The sequence below is a fragment of the Gopherus flavomarginatus genome, chromosome 21 (genome assembly GCF_025201925.1).
Source record: "Gopherus flavomarginatus isolate rGopFla2 chromosome 21, rGopFla2.mat.asm, whole genome shotgun sequence".
NCBI lineage: Eukaryota > Metazoa > Chordata > Testudines > Testudinidae > Gopherus > Gopherus flavomarginatus.
In genome coordinates this window covers 16,567,120-16,577,591 of record NC_066637.1, presented here as the reverse complement: position 1 = coordinate 16,577,591, position 10,472 = coordinate 16,567,120, and the positions used below count along the sequence as shown (strand labels likewise).

General features: G+C 50.2%; 1 protein-coding gene across 1 annotated transcript in view; it reads left to right on the top strand.

Annotated features, from left to right (window-relative positions):
• Positions 1 to 3,197: 3,197 nt before the first annotated feature.
• ACTL8 (actin like 8) overlaps positions 3,198 to 10,472 on the top strand; it is a 44,400-nt gene continuing 37,125 nt past the window's right edge. The window contains exon 1 of the mRNA XM_050931347.1: positions 3,198 to 3,493. The gene's annotated coding sequence lies outside the window, so the exon portion shown is untranslated. The remainder of the gene's footprint in view (positions 3,494 to 10,472) is intronic.

Sequence of the window (10,472 nt, the reverse complement as noted above, 5' to 3'; positions counted from 1 at the left end):
TTATTCCCCTCGGAAATTATCTAGCACAAGAACTGGTGGAGATTTGTTATGAGCAATGAACAGCCCGAGGTCTATGAACCACTGAAGTCCTACTTAAATCGAAGAGGAATTCCATGGTGTACAGGCGTTCTGTGTGCATGGGGCTGAATACCTCCCTCAATCCCTTTCATTGAAGAGCTTCTGTCCAGCACCATCCCCAGCTGCCCCCTCCTGAGACTTAAAAAAAACAGTGCCCATTTTCATACCTTAAATCCCTCCAGCCCCTGGCTGTGTGAGTGAGGGAGCCCATGTGCTTGGGGATGTCCTGTTCTTTTCTCGCAAACGACTGTGAGTGTGCAGGCCAGCTGGGCAGCCACATCCTGAGCAGTCTGTGCACACAACTGCCCGATTTACACGCCCAGCCATGGTAATGGGGTTTGCTGACACAAACAGACCGAGGGCCCTGATCTCAGACTATTAGCAGGGCTTCTGCTTGCCCAGCACCGTTCACCTGCCCCAGCTGTGGGGAAACCGCCGACTCTCAGCCCACGCTGTGAAATCAAATTGCCAAAAGCGCTGGCGTGTGTTGTTTTTGTGTGGCTTGGTTTGGGTCAAACAGAGGCTCGTAATCCACTGCTGCTCCTGCCGCGCTCTCCCCGCTGCGAGAAGCAAACCCAGCGGCGGCTCTGCGATAAGCGGCCGGCAACAGTTGTTTACCACCGACGCAAGCCCTTTAAAACCTGTCATTTCACAGCACAATGGCCAGTTTGCTGGAGCGTTAACCCGAAAACGAGCCCATCTTTCACCATAAAGGCGGATTACGCGAATCCTCGCTCGACAAGGGGGGACAACCTGTTCTTAATCACTCCCAGCCTGCTCCCAGCACAGCGTTTATTATCCGGCTACAGTTACCAGGGGGTGCCAAGCCAAGCGTGTATACCCACGCAGCGAGAGAGAGCCGCCATCCCCCGCCACCGGCCTAGCTGGCATCCTGCCGCCCCTCGGAGGCAAGCATCAGGGGAACGAAAGCAGATTAGACAAGGAGCCGCCCGCTTACTGTAAACCTCAGACAAATACATAAAGCCCTACGCAGAGAACAAATTAAATTCCTCATCTGTGGCTAAGTTGCCTCTCTGTACTGGTGCCTGTGATGGCGCACGGCTTCTCCGCTCACCAGCGGCGGGACGGGGAAGCATAGAATCTGGTCGTCAGGCTCGTTGGTAATGCAAATAAACGTAAAAAGCCGATTTGCTGAAATGAACTTGGCACAGAATGGATCCTTATATACTCACCTGGCTGTGCCAGCAGATAACAGTTACCAGCCTTCACCTAGGAGCATTCTCTCTATTCGGCCCTACAGGAAAGGAAGCAAAGGAGTCCCCATTTATGCCACATGAGGCAACGTTGGGGGATCTTTCCTGGGCAGGCAGTGTGATCTTAGTGGCTGGATGGGGACTCAGAAAGACCTGATTTCATTCCCAGTTGTGCCACTGACTTCCTGTGTGACTTTGGGTAAGTCACTTTGCCTGTTTCCCCTCCCTTCCTGTGTCTGCCTTGTCTATTTAGAAGATAAGCTCTTCAAGGCCAGGACTGTCGCTCCCTATGTGTTTGTACAGCGCCTAGCACAAGGGGAGCTATCTCGTATGGGGCCCTGGGTGCTACCGTAATACACGTAACAGTAATAATGTGGGACAGGGAAGCTGGTCCAGGGCTGCTTTGTGCCACCAGAGTGGTGTAAAGTGACCAGACCGGGGCTGAGGATAGGACCCTCACGGTGTCAGGTATGCCAGTTTGTGCTCCCTTCAACGCACCTTCGCCCATTTAGCGCCAAGCCTGGCATCACTGCAGTGAATAGGGCCAAATCCTGCGCTGATTTTACACTCTCTGCAATCCCAGGTGAGGCATCAGCACAGAATTTAGAGCCTGTGCAATCTGCTGCTGACTGACTGAAATGGGAACAGGCGCAGGCCCGGATCTGATGCGGTGGGATAATGGCAGGCTGGCTGCCTGGGAGTGGGTGTGGTTCAGAGTTGAATTTGATCTAGTTAAAAAATCATGAGCCAAATTCATCCCTGGCGTAACAGCAGTGCACTCAGTAGGGCTGGCCTGGACCTGAGGGGTTTATTTTAGTCTGGTCGTTTTGAGTTTTAATGCAAAAATGCACCTGCACACGCACACAAGAGTGCAGGCACACACGCGCATATACTCAAATGCACGCACGAGGGTGCACAAAAGTATGCACAAATACAGACCACACACACACTTGCATGGATGTGTACAGCATACACACACATTTATACACAATGCACACACAGACATTTATAGGCATACGCACATATATGCAGCTAGACACAAACACAGGCCTATGATTAAGGCTGCGAGTCTGTCACGGAAGTCCCGGATTCCATGACTCTCCGTGACTTCTGCAGCAGCCGGTGCTGGCTCAGGGGGCAGCCCTTGGGTCAGCAGCATCAGTTTGGGTGTATGGGAGGGGGCTCAAGGCTAGGGGGTTGTAGGGTGCGGGGGGGTGCTTACCTTGGGGTGGGGGACTCCCCAGCTCTCACTGGCATGGCCCTGCTGCTCGTAGGTGGAGGAGTCAGGGGGCTCTGCGTGCTGCCCACATCGGCAGGCCCTGCCCCTGCAGCTTCCATTGGCTGCAGTTCCTGGCCAACAGGAGCTGCGCAGCTAGCGCTTGTGGCAGGAGCAGTGCGCGGAGCCTTCTGGCCCCTCCACCACCTAGGAGCTGCAAGGACACATGGAGCTCGGTAGGGAGCCTGTCAGCCATGCCAACCCTCCCCCCCACAGCACCAGCAGGGGTACTTGGCTGTGTGCCACTGCCTGACAGCCCTCCCCGCCGCCCCCCCCTCCCCCCAGCACCAGCGCAGGTCCTGGGTCACCTCCCCCAGAACCCACAGAGACTCCAGACCACCCCACCAGAGCACCTGAGGCCTCCCCACCCAAGTTTTAGTTAGGGATCTATAGTAAAAGTCATCAACCGCTCACAGGCTGTGAATTTTGTTTTACTGCCTGTGACCAGTCCATGACTTTTACTGAAAATACCCATGACTAAAATGTAGCCTTACATATGATACACACACATGCAGAAAGATGCCTTCATTACATAATGCACACACACACGCACGCACGCGCACACACACACACAACACCAAAGGAGACAAACTAAGCCATGAGCCCTTGTTTGTTTCCCCTTGTCCTTAGGAGCTGCCAAGATGACGATCCGGTTTCCACACCAACCCACAAATTAATTTAGAGATGGATTAATCTAATTTGGCTCTTTTAAAAAAAAATAATTAAATGCAACAGCAAGCCGAGAAAGACTTAGAGACAAGATCTGCCTGAGTCACTGATGGAGAAAATAGCAGAAAGCCACACACCCGTGACAGTCGGGCGGTGCATTCCCAGCATGCATCACATGGAGTGATGCCCCCTCCTTGGGGCTAGGAAGGAGATTCACAATCTCCTGCAATATCCTGGACAAACTTTCCTGAGTTAGGTATAAGTGTTTTGAGGGTTTCTTGTATTAAAAATGCAAATGTGTATGTGCTATTGAGGGATTGCATGTAATCCCAGGGGAGAGGGGGACCACAGCCCTCCAGGAGCTAAGAATAGTTGGGACAGGTTAGGAAAATGTACTCAGGTTGTAACACCTCCTGAGAGCTACCAGCTCCTGGAGAGACGATTGCTTATACTGGTTCAGACTGGATTCTTCAGGGCCCAACAGGACAAAGAGAGGGATTTGGGTTAAACAGCTTGAATTCAAACTGGCTCAGAGCCTGCTTTCTGATCCAGCAAATGGACCAGACCTCTGCTCCAAGGTGGGCCTCATCCTTAGGGAAGGAGTGGAAGGTCTTGGGCCCACTGAAGCCCCACAAGAACTTGGGTGCTTGTTCTGAGCTGAAGCTGTGATGAACTTATGACCCCTGGGAGAAACCCTCACTGGGATCGGAAGGATTAAACACCAACCAGGGCCCTTGTTGGACTTGGGGTGTGTGAGAGCTCTGGTCAGCCTGTTAGCACACGTGCAGGTTCTTGTATTGTTTTAATAGGTTTTCTCTGTTGTGCTTTTACCTTAAGAATAAAGGTACTTGCTTAGGAAGAGCCGGGTGGTAACTTAAACCTGGGAGCAACTAGCTGGTGTAACACCTTGGAGGAGAGACATGGAGGAGGCTGCTTAAGCCCCCCATCTGCTCCCCCCCGCCGCTTCCAGCGCCTTCTGTCCACCGGCAGCCCCACTGATCAGCACCTCCCCATCCCTCCCTGCACCTCCCTATCAGCTGTTTCATGGTCTGCAGGAGGCTCTGGGGGGGAGGAGCGAGGGCACGGCAGGCTCAGGGGAGGGGCCTGGAAGGGGTGGAGTGGGGGCAGGGCCTGAGGCAGAGCCTGGGGTTGAGCAGTGAGGCCCCCCGGCACATTGGAAAGTTGGTGCCTGTAGCTCCATCCCCGGAGTCGGTGCCTATACAGGGAGCTGCATATTAACTTTTGAAGAGCAGCAGTCTGGCCATCCCGGCTCTACGTGTTCCAAAGCAGGTAGCCCCAGAACTATTGCCACCTACTGACCTCCAGAAACCAGTTTTTACTTGTCCGATGGCATCAGCAGAGGATCATGAGTCCAGAGAGCAGATGAAATGTCCAATGTGCAACATCTTAGAGGTATCCCAGTAAATTGAAATGGCGTCGCACCAGTCAAATTGTATCCAATGTAATTGCAGCCCCTCTGAGGGCCAAGAACTGCGAATCCTCAGGGCATGCTGAGGGAGGTCTTGCACGTAGAGTGACAGATGGGAAGAAAACTATGAGAAAGCCACATTAGAGAAACTACAGCTCCCAGCATCCCATGAGGCTTTGCGGTTCATAGTGCCAAACAGTAATCACTTGGCTAGATTCTGATTTCCGCTACCCCAGTGTGTTGTTGGAATAAGACAATGGTGCCAACAGAGCTCTTCCAGATTTATCCTGAGGTGAGATCCAAATTGGTCCCTTTAGAATCCTTCTCACAACAGGGAAACATTATAAATTATGGCTGTCACCATTTTTTCAACCCGTTTAATCAATTTTTGATGAGTGTTTTTTGAATACAGCGCATGTTATTGAAGCAGCTGATAAGTAGTGTGCCCTTAACCTGTTTTGTTATATATGCAGTGAGGCGGATCTTCAGCTGGTGTATATCAGCATTCATAAATTGACTTCAGCGAAGCTACGCAGGCTTACAGAAGCTTTAGACAATGGTTTTGTACTTGACCATGTTTTGCCCTCAGTTGCAGTGGAGTCACTCTGGAGTCACAACATTTCCAAACCTGGCTCACTGCACTTTGCTATTTAGTTCTTTTTGGAGGAAGCAAACTTTGGGGAAAAGTCTGCAATCTGTTGTGCACGGCGTGGAGAGTTTTATACAGAACTGTTTGACTTCTGCATTTCTAAATACCTAGGCCTGACTCTTCACCACCTGGCACCTTGCACAGTCAGTTATACCAGCGCAAACTGCTCCCACTCTAACCTTGGTGCCGCAGAAGTTACTGACACATGGAGTGAGCCGGAGAGGGGGGACTGAGGGGTGCTGGACCAGACAGAGCTGGAGGTGTTTGCCCTGCAGCCAATGTTAGGAAGCAGAATGCCTCCAGGAAAGCTGTTTGGAGCAGCCACTGCTGCATGCTTGAGAAGGCTGAAGGGGGATGGAAGAGGAAGGAAGGCCCAGGGGTTTTGGTAATTTTAATACTAGAGATATACCTATCTTGTAGAACTGGAAGGGACCCTGAAAGGCCATGGAGTCCAGCCCCCCACCTTCACTAGCAGGACTAAATACTGATTTTGTCCCAGATCTCTAAGTGGCCCCCTCAAGGATTGAACTCACAACCCTGGGTTTTGCAGGCCACTGCTCAAACCACTGAGCGATCCCTCCCCCCAGCCTCCAATGCAGAGACCTGGGTACAATACCCTACTCAGCCCTGGCCTAGCCTTTCTCCGTCTCAGTCTGTGATCTATACAGAGGGGATATCGCACTTCTCTGTCACACAGGGGTGTTATGAGAATAAATACATTGAAGAGTCTGTGGTGCTGAGGCCTGTAAGTGGCACAGGTAGCCCCAGACTTACTCGTGTACAGGAGGCAATGGGGTAATAATACGCTTGGTGGGGCAATTGCTCGCCTTCAGGCAGCATGGCTACTGAGAATCGAACTGGTCCATAGAACGGAAGGGCACCGCCATCCTCTTGATCTATACTGGGAAAACCAGCAGATGTGGCCTTCCCCATTTGCGAGGTGCTTTGCTGCTGCTTGTGGGTGAACCGAGCCCTGGGTCACATTTCACTGCGACTGCCCCATATCCCCTCTCTGTGTCCAGCAAGGGCACCCATTCTTGGCTCCAGGCTCCTCAGCCGTCACCTCTCTAGGGTGTGGAGACGTGTGTCGCTCTCTCCCTCTGGACCAGGGTATCTGCAGTCTGCACAGTCCCTGCCTTCACTAGGTGATTCCCAAGCAAAAGATACAGGATACTGTGGCTCTTTGGCAATGTACATTGGTAAATTCTGGCTCCTTCTCAGGCTCAGGCTGGCCACCCTTGATGTAGAGCAAGTTGGGGAAAAAAATTGCATAAAATGTCAAAATCTCTCACAATCCCCTCCGCCACCACGTGGGTGGTGTGATGTTGTTTTGTTTGCCAGAAGCTGGGAACGGGAGACCGGGGATGGATCACTTGATGATTCCCTGTTCTGTTCATTCCCTCTGGGGAACCTGGTCTTGGCCACTGTCAGAAGACAGGATACTGGGCTAGATGGACCTTTGGTCTGACCAAGTATGGCTGCTTTTATGTTTTGTTTTTGGTGGGAAGGGGGGATAGCAGGAGAGGTTGTTTACCATTTTTTGAAATTTCATGGAGATTTGAAACTTTCTCCCGCCTCTAATAAATGGTCAATAAACAGGGGAAATATCACAAAAAATGTAATTGAAACATTAAACAATTTCACCCAGAGATGATGTGCCACCATTTCATTTGCTCTTTGAATAGGTTGAAGAAGATGCAATATTAATTTCACAGATTTTCCTGCTTAACAGGTGGGCAACTGTAGAATGTATGTAAATGTGTTGAGTTTTGCAATATATGGACCTGATCCTTCGCTTGGTGCAAATCGTCATTGCTCTGTTGAAGGCAATGGAGCTGTGCTAATTTTACACCAGTTGAGGATCTGGTTTATTGACCAGAAATGGGCCCACACCAAAACCTTGAAGAGCTGGTCCCCTTTTTCATTGTAATGGGCCTTGAACCCAACCTAGCTACCCTCTAACTTCAGGGTCTGGGATGTCTACTGTGGTATGGTGATTGCCATTGAATTCAGGGCTGCTTTTAAATTCAGTATTTAGTGGGAAGCTCCAAGGAGGTGTGAATGGAGGAAGGTTGGCCTTGTGGTGAATGCACTGGGCTGAGATTTGGAAGATCCACGTTCACTTCCTGCGTCTTCTGTAGGCTTCCTCGGTGATCGTGGGTATGTTACTCAGTCTCCCAGCGCTTCAGCGATATCATTTATAGCATGTGGATCAAGGTACTTCCCCATTTCACAGGGCTAGTGTGAACAAGGCTGTTAGGTCCGTATCCTCAAAGGTATTTAGGCACCTAACACTCATTGATTTCAATAGGCCTTCAGTGCCTAAATAAGAATCTTGGCCTTAGATACTGTAGTTATGGGGGCTATATAAATACCTAGTTAGGATGAGGAAAAGGAGGATTGTGGGAGGGGAAGGAGTGGCAGAAAAATAGGGACTGTTTGTGCCTCTAGGGTGGTTGTGGCCTCATTTTAAAATAAATAGAAAAGCAGAGATGTTACTATAATTATTCTCTCAATGCCATTTGCATCACTCAGAGTAGGTCCCTGATTCAAAGATCCCATGTTAAGTTAGGTCATTAGCCAGGAAACATGATCAGTAGCCATGGTAACGAAAGGCAGCCTCGTTAATTGCCAGTGGGCAGCCAAAATCAGGATGATGGAGTCTCATTGTGGAGGGTCGTTCTGCCAGAGCTGCGGAAATCTATTGAAGGTACTTATACAGCCCCCATTAATGTAGGAGATGAGCATCTCACAATCTTTACTCACAATGCCCCCATGAAGGAGGAAGGAACAATTATTTCTATTGTAGAGGTGGTGAACTCAGGCCCAGCCAGACTGAGTGACTTGCCAAAGGTCACACAAGTCTGTGGTAGCTGAAGGACTTGAACCTGGGTTTTCTGTCCCACACTAGGGCCCTAATCATGGGGAAATCCTTCATTTCAAGCAAAGTCATTGACTTCAAGTCCAGTCCTATGAATGGGGTCAGGTGCGCCAAAGGAGGAGGAGGTGAAATGCCATCCAGATTCAGCCATTGTCTGCATTCCCATTTGGCCAGGGTCTCTGAGCTTTGGCCTCACAGCTCCTATCCTATCCTGCAAGGTGGGTGCACAACTGGTTGAAAGACCATATTCAGGAAGCAGTTATCAATGGTTTGCTCTCAGACTGGAAGGGTGTAACTAGTGGGGTCAGTCCTGGGTTCAGGCCTGTTCAATATTTCCTTAATGACTTGGATAATGGAGTACGTTTGTAAAATTTGCAGAAGGCATCAAGCTGGGCAGGGCTCCTAGCACGTTGGAGGGCTGGATTAGAATTCAGCTGACCTCAACAATTTGGAGAATTAGTCCAAAATCAACAAGATGAAATTCAACAAAGACAAATGAAAACTACGTCACGGAGTCAGGAAAAAAATCCAGTGCATGGCCTGGCCCCTAAAATCCCATGGGATATTCATGGAAGTAGGCCCCACTTTACTGAAAATGTAGCAGCTACGTGAGGTCATGGCAATAAGGGATCTGTGCCAAGAGTCAGCGGTGCTGCTGTCAACGTCTGTGCGCAGCAATAACTGAACATCTCACTGTGCACAGAGGGGAGTTGGGGAGACGGGGAGGGAAGGTCCCTAGAAGAGAGCTGCCACCATGGAAGGGGACCTCCTTACCTAGCTCGGCTGGTGACTCTGGAAACTCTTAGGAACTTCCCCACATGCCAGATGCTGGAAATGAGGCGTGATTGTACTGCTGGGGATTTAGGTTGAGATTCCCAAAGCTTCCCTAGAGGAGTTAGACCCAGTAATCTAAATGCCTGAGGCAGCGTAAAGTCCTCCTTGTGGAGGCTATGGGACCACTCCCCTACTTGGACAAGTGTCTAACTAGCTTGCTGTATAAGTGCCTCATTTCTCCAGGCTTAGCTGGTGGGGTTTGGAGAGCGGTCAGGCAGGCAGTGCCCGATCCCCTTCTTGGAAGGCAGAATAATGCCCCCATATAGCCTATATCTTTGGCTGGTCAATAGACCTCAAGATCAGAGCTGGGCAACATTTTTCAGCCCAAGTTTTTATTTTAGTGAAAAATGCAGCTTCAGTGACATGAAAACATGCCGTGTGTCCATTTCCCTCAGCTGTTCCCATCAAAACAAAACCACAACCACCCAGAAATTCCCCAAAGGTCAAAACACTTTGATTCATGGGTTTGAAAAAAAATTGTGATTTGCCCAGCTCTGCTCAAGATGCCATCTTACCTCTAGCGTGGCGCGGTGGTGAGAGCTCTTCTAAGACCATTGCTAATGGCAGAGCCCCCCGGCATTGTCTGGGGAGAGATACACCTGAGAGGAACCTAAGACACCACAACATGACATTTCAATAGGGCCTGTGGAATATCCCCTGGGCAAACTGCAGGAAACGTGCACCCTGTGTTAACCCAACCAAGCACTGCAGTGCCATTAAACAGAGAGCAGAGCTGTCTCCGAGGCTTGCCGTAGGGATTATGGAATAAACCCCTGAGCAGCAGCTCTTCAGCCAGCTGCACATAATAATTTGAATGGTTGCTGTTGCTGGGGGAGGGAATGCGAAAGAAGCAACTTTATGGAGCCGCCTCCCAAATCCACAAATCTTCAGGTGGCCTTGGCAATAAATGCCACGTTCCCGGCTCTCCCACAGCCATCACCTCTGCTGGAACATTTCTGCCCTGAGCCGCCGTATGCAGCTCCACAGTAAGTCAAACGGCAATGATTAGGCAAATAAAATTTCCATCTGTTGAGGAATTGACAAGAGTTATTACTAGTAATAAAACTGATGCGAGGCGAATGATGTATCTGAGGGGGTAAGTGCCTCCAATTATGAGCAAAAGTGACTTTTAAATAAGGTTACAGACTTGCTTATGAGCTCGGGTGAATCCACGTTCCTCCATCTGCGCACCAGGCCTTAGCTTGTGCCAGCGTGGGGAGCATTCGTGGAAGGAAGCACTTGCATTTCATGACTTCCTCTAATGGCTTTGAGTGCTTGGCAAAGTGCTGCTCCTTTCTGCAGTGGATGGGGCATTGGACAGTCTAGCTATTACGTAGGCCTGGCCTGAGTGCAGGGGGCTGGAGCAGATGAACTATTGAGCAATCTTCCAGTCCAAGGGAAGCCTATACTGCAAAACTAAGTTGACCTCAGTTAGGTTGATG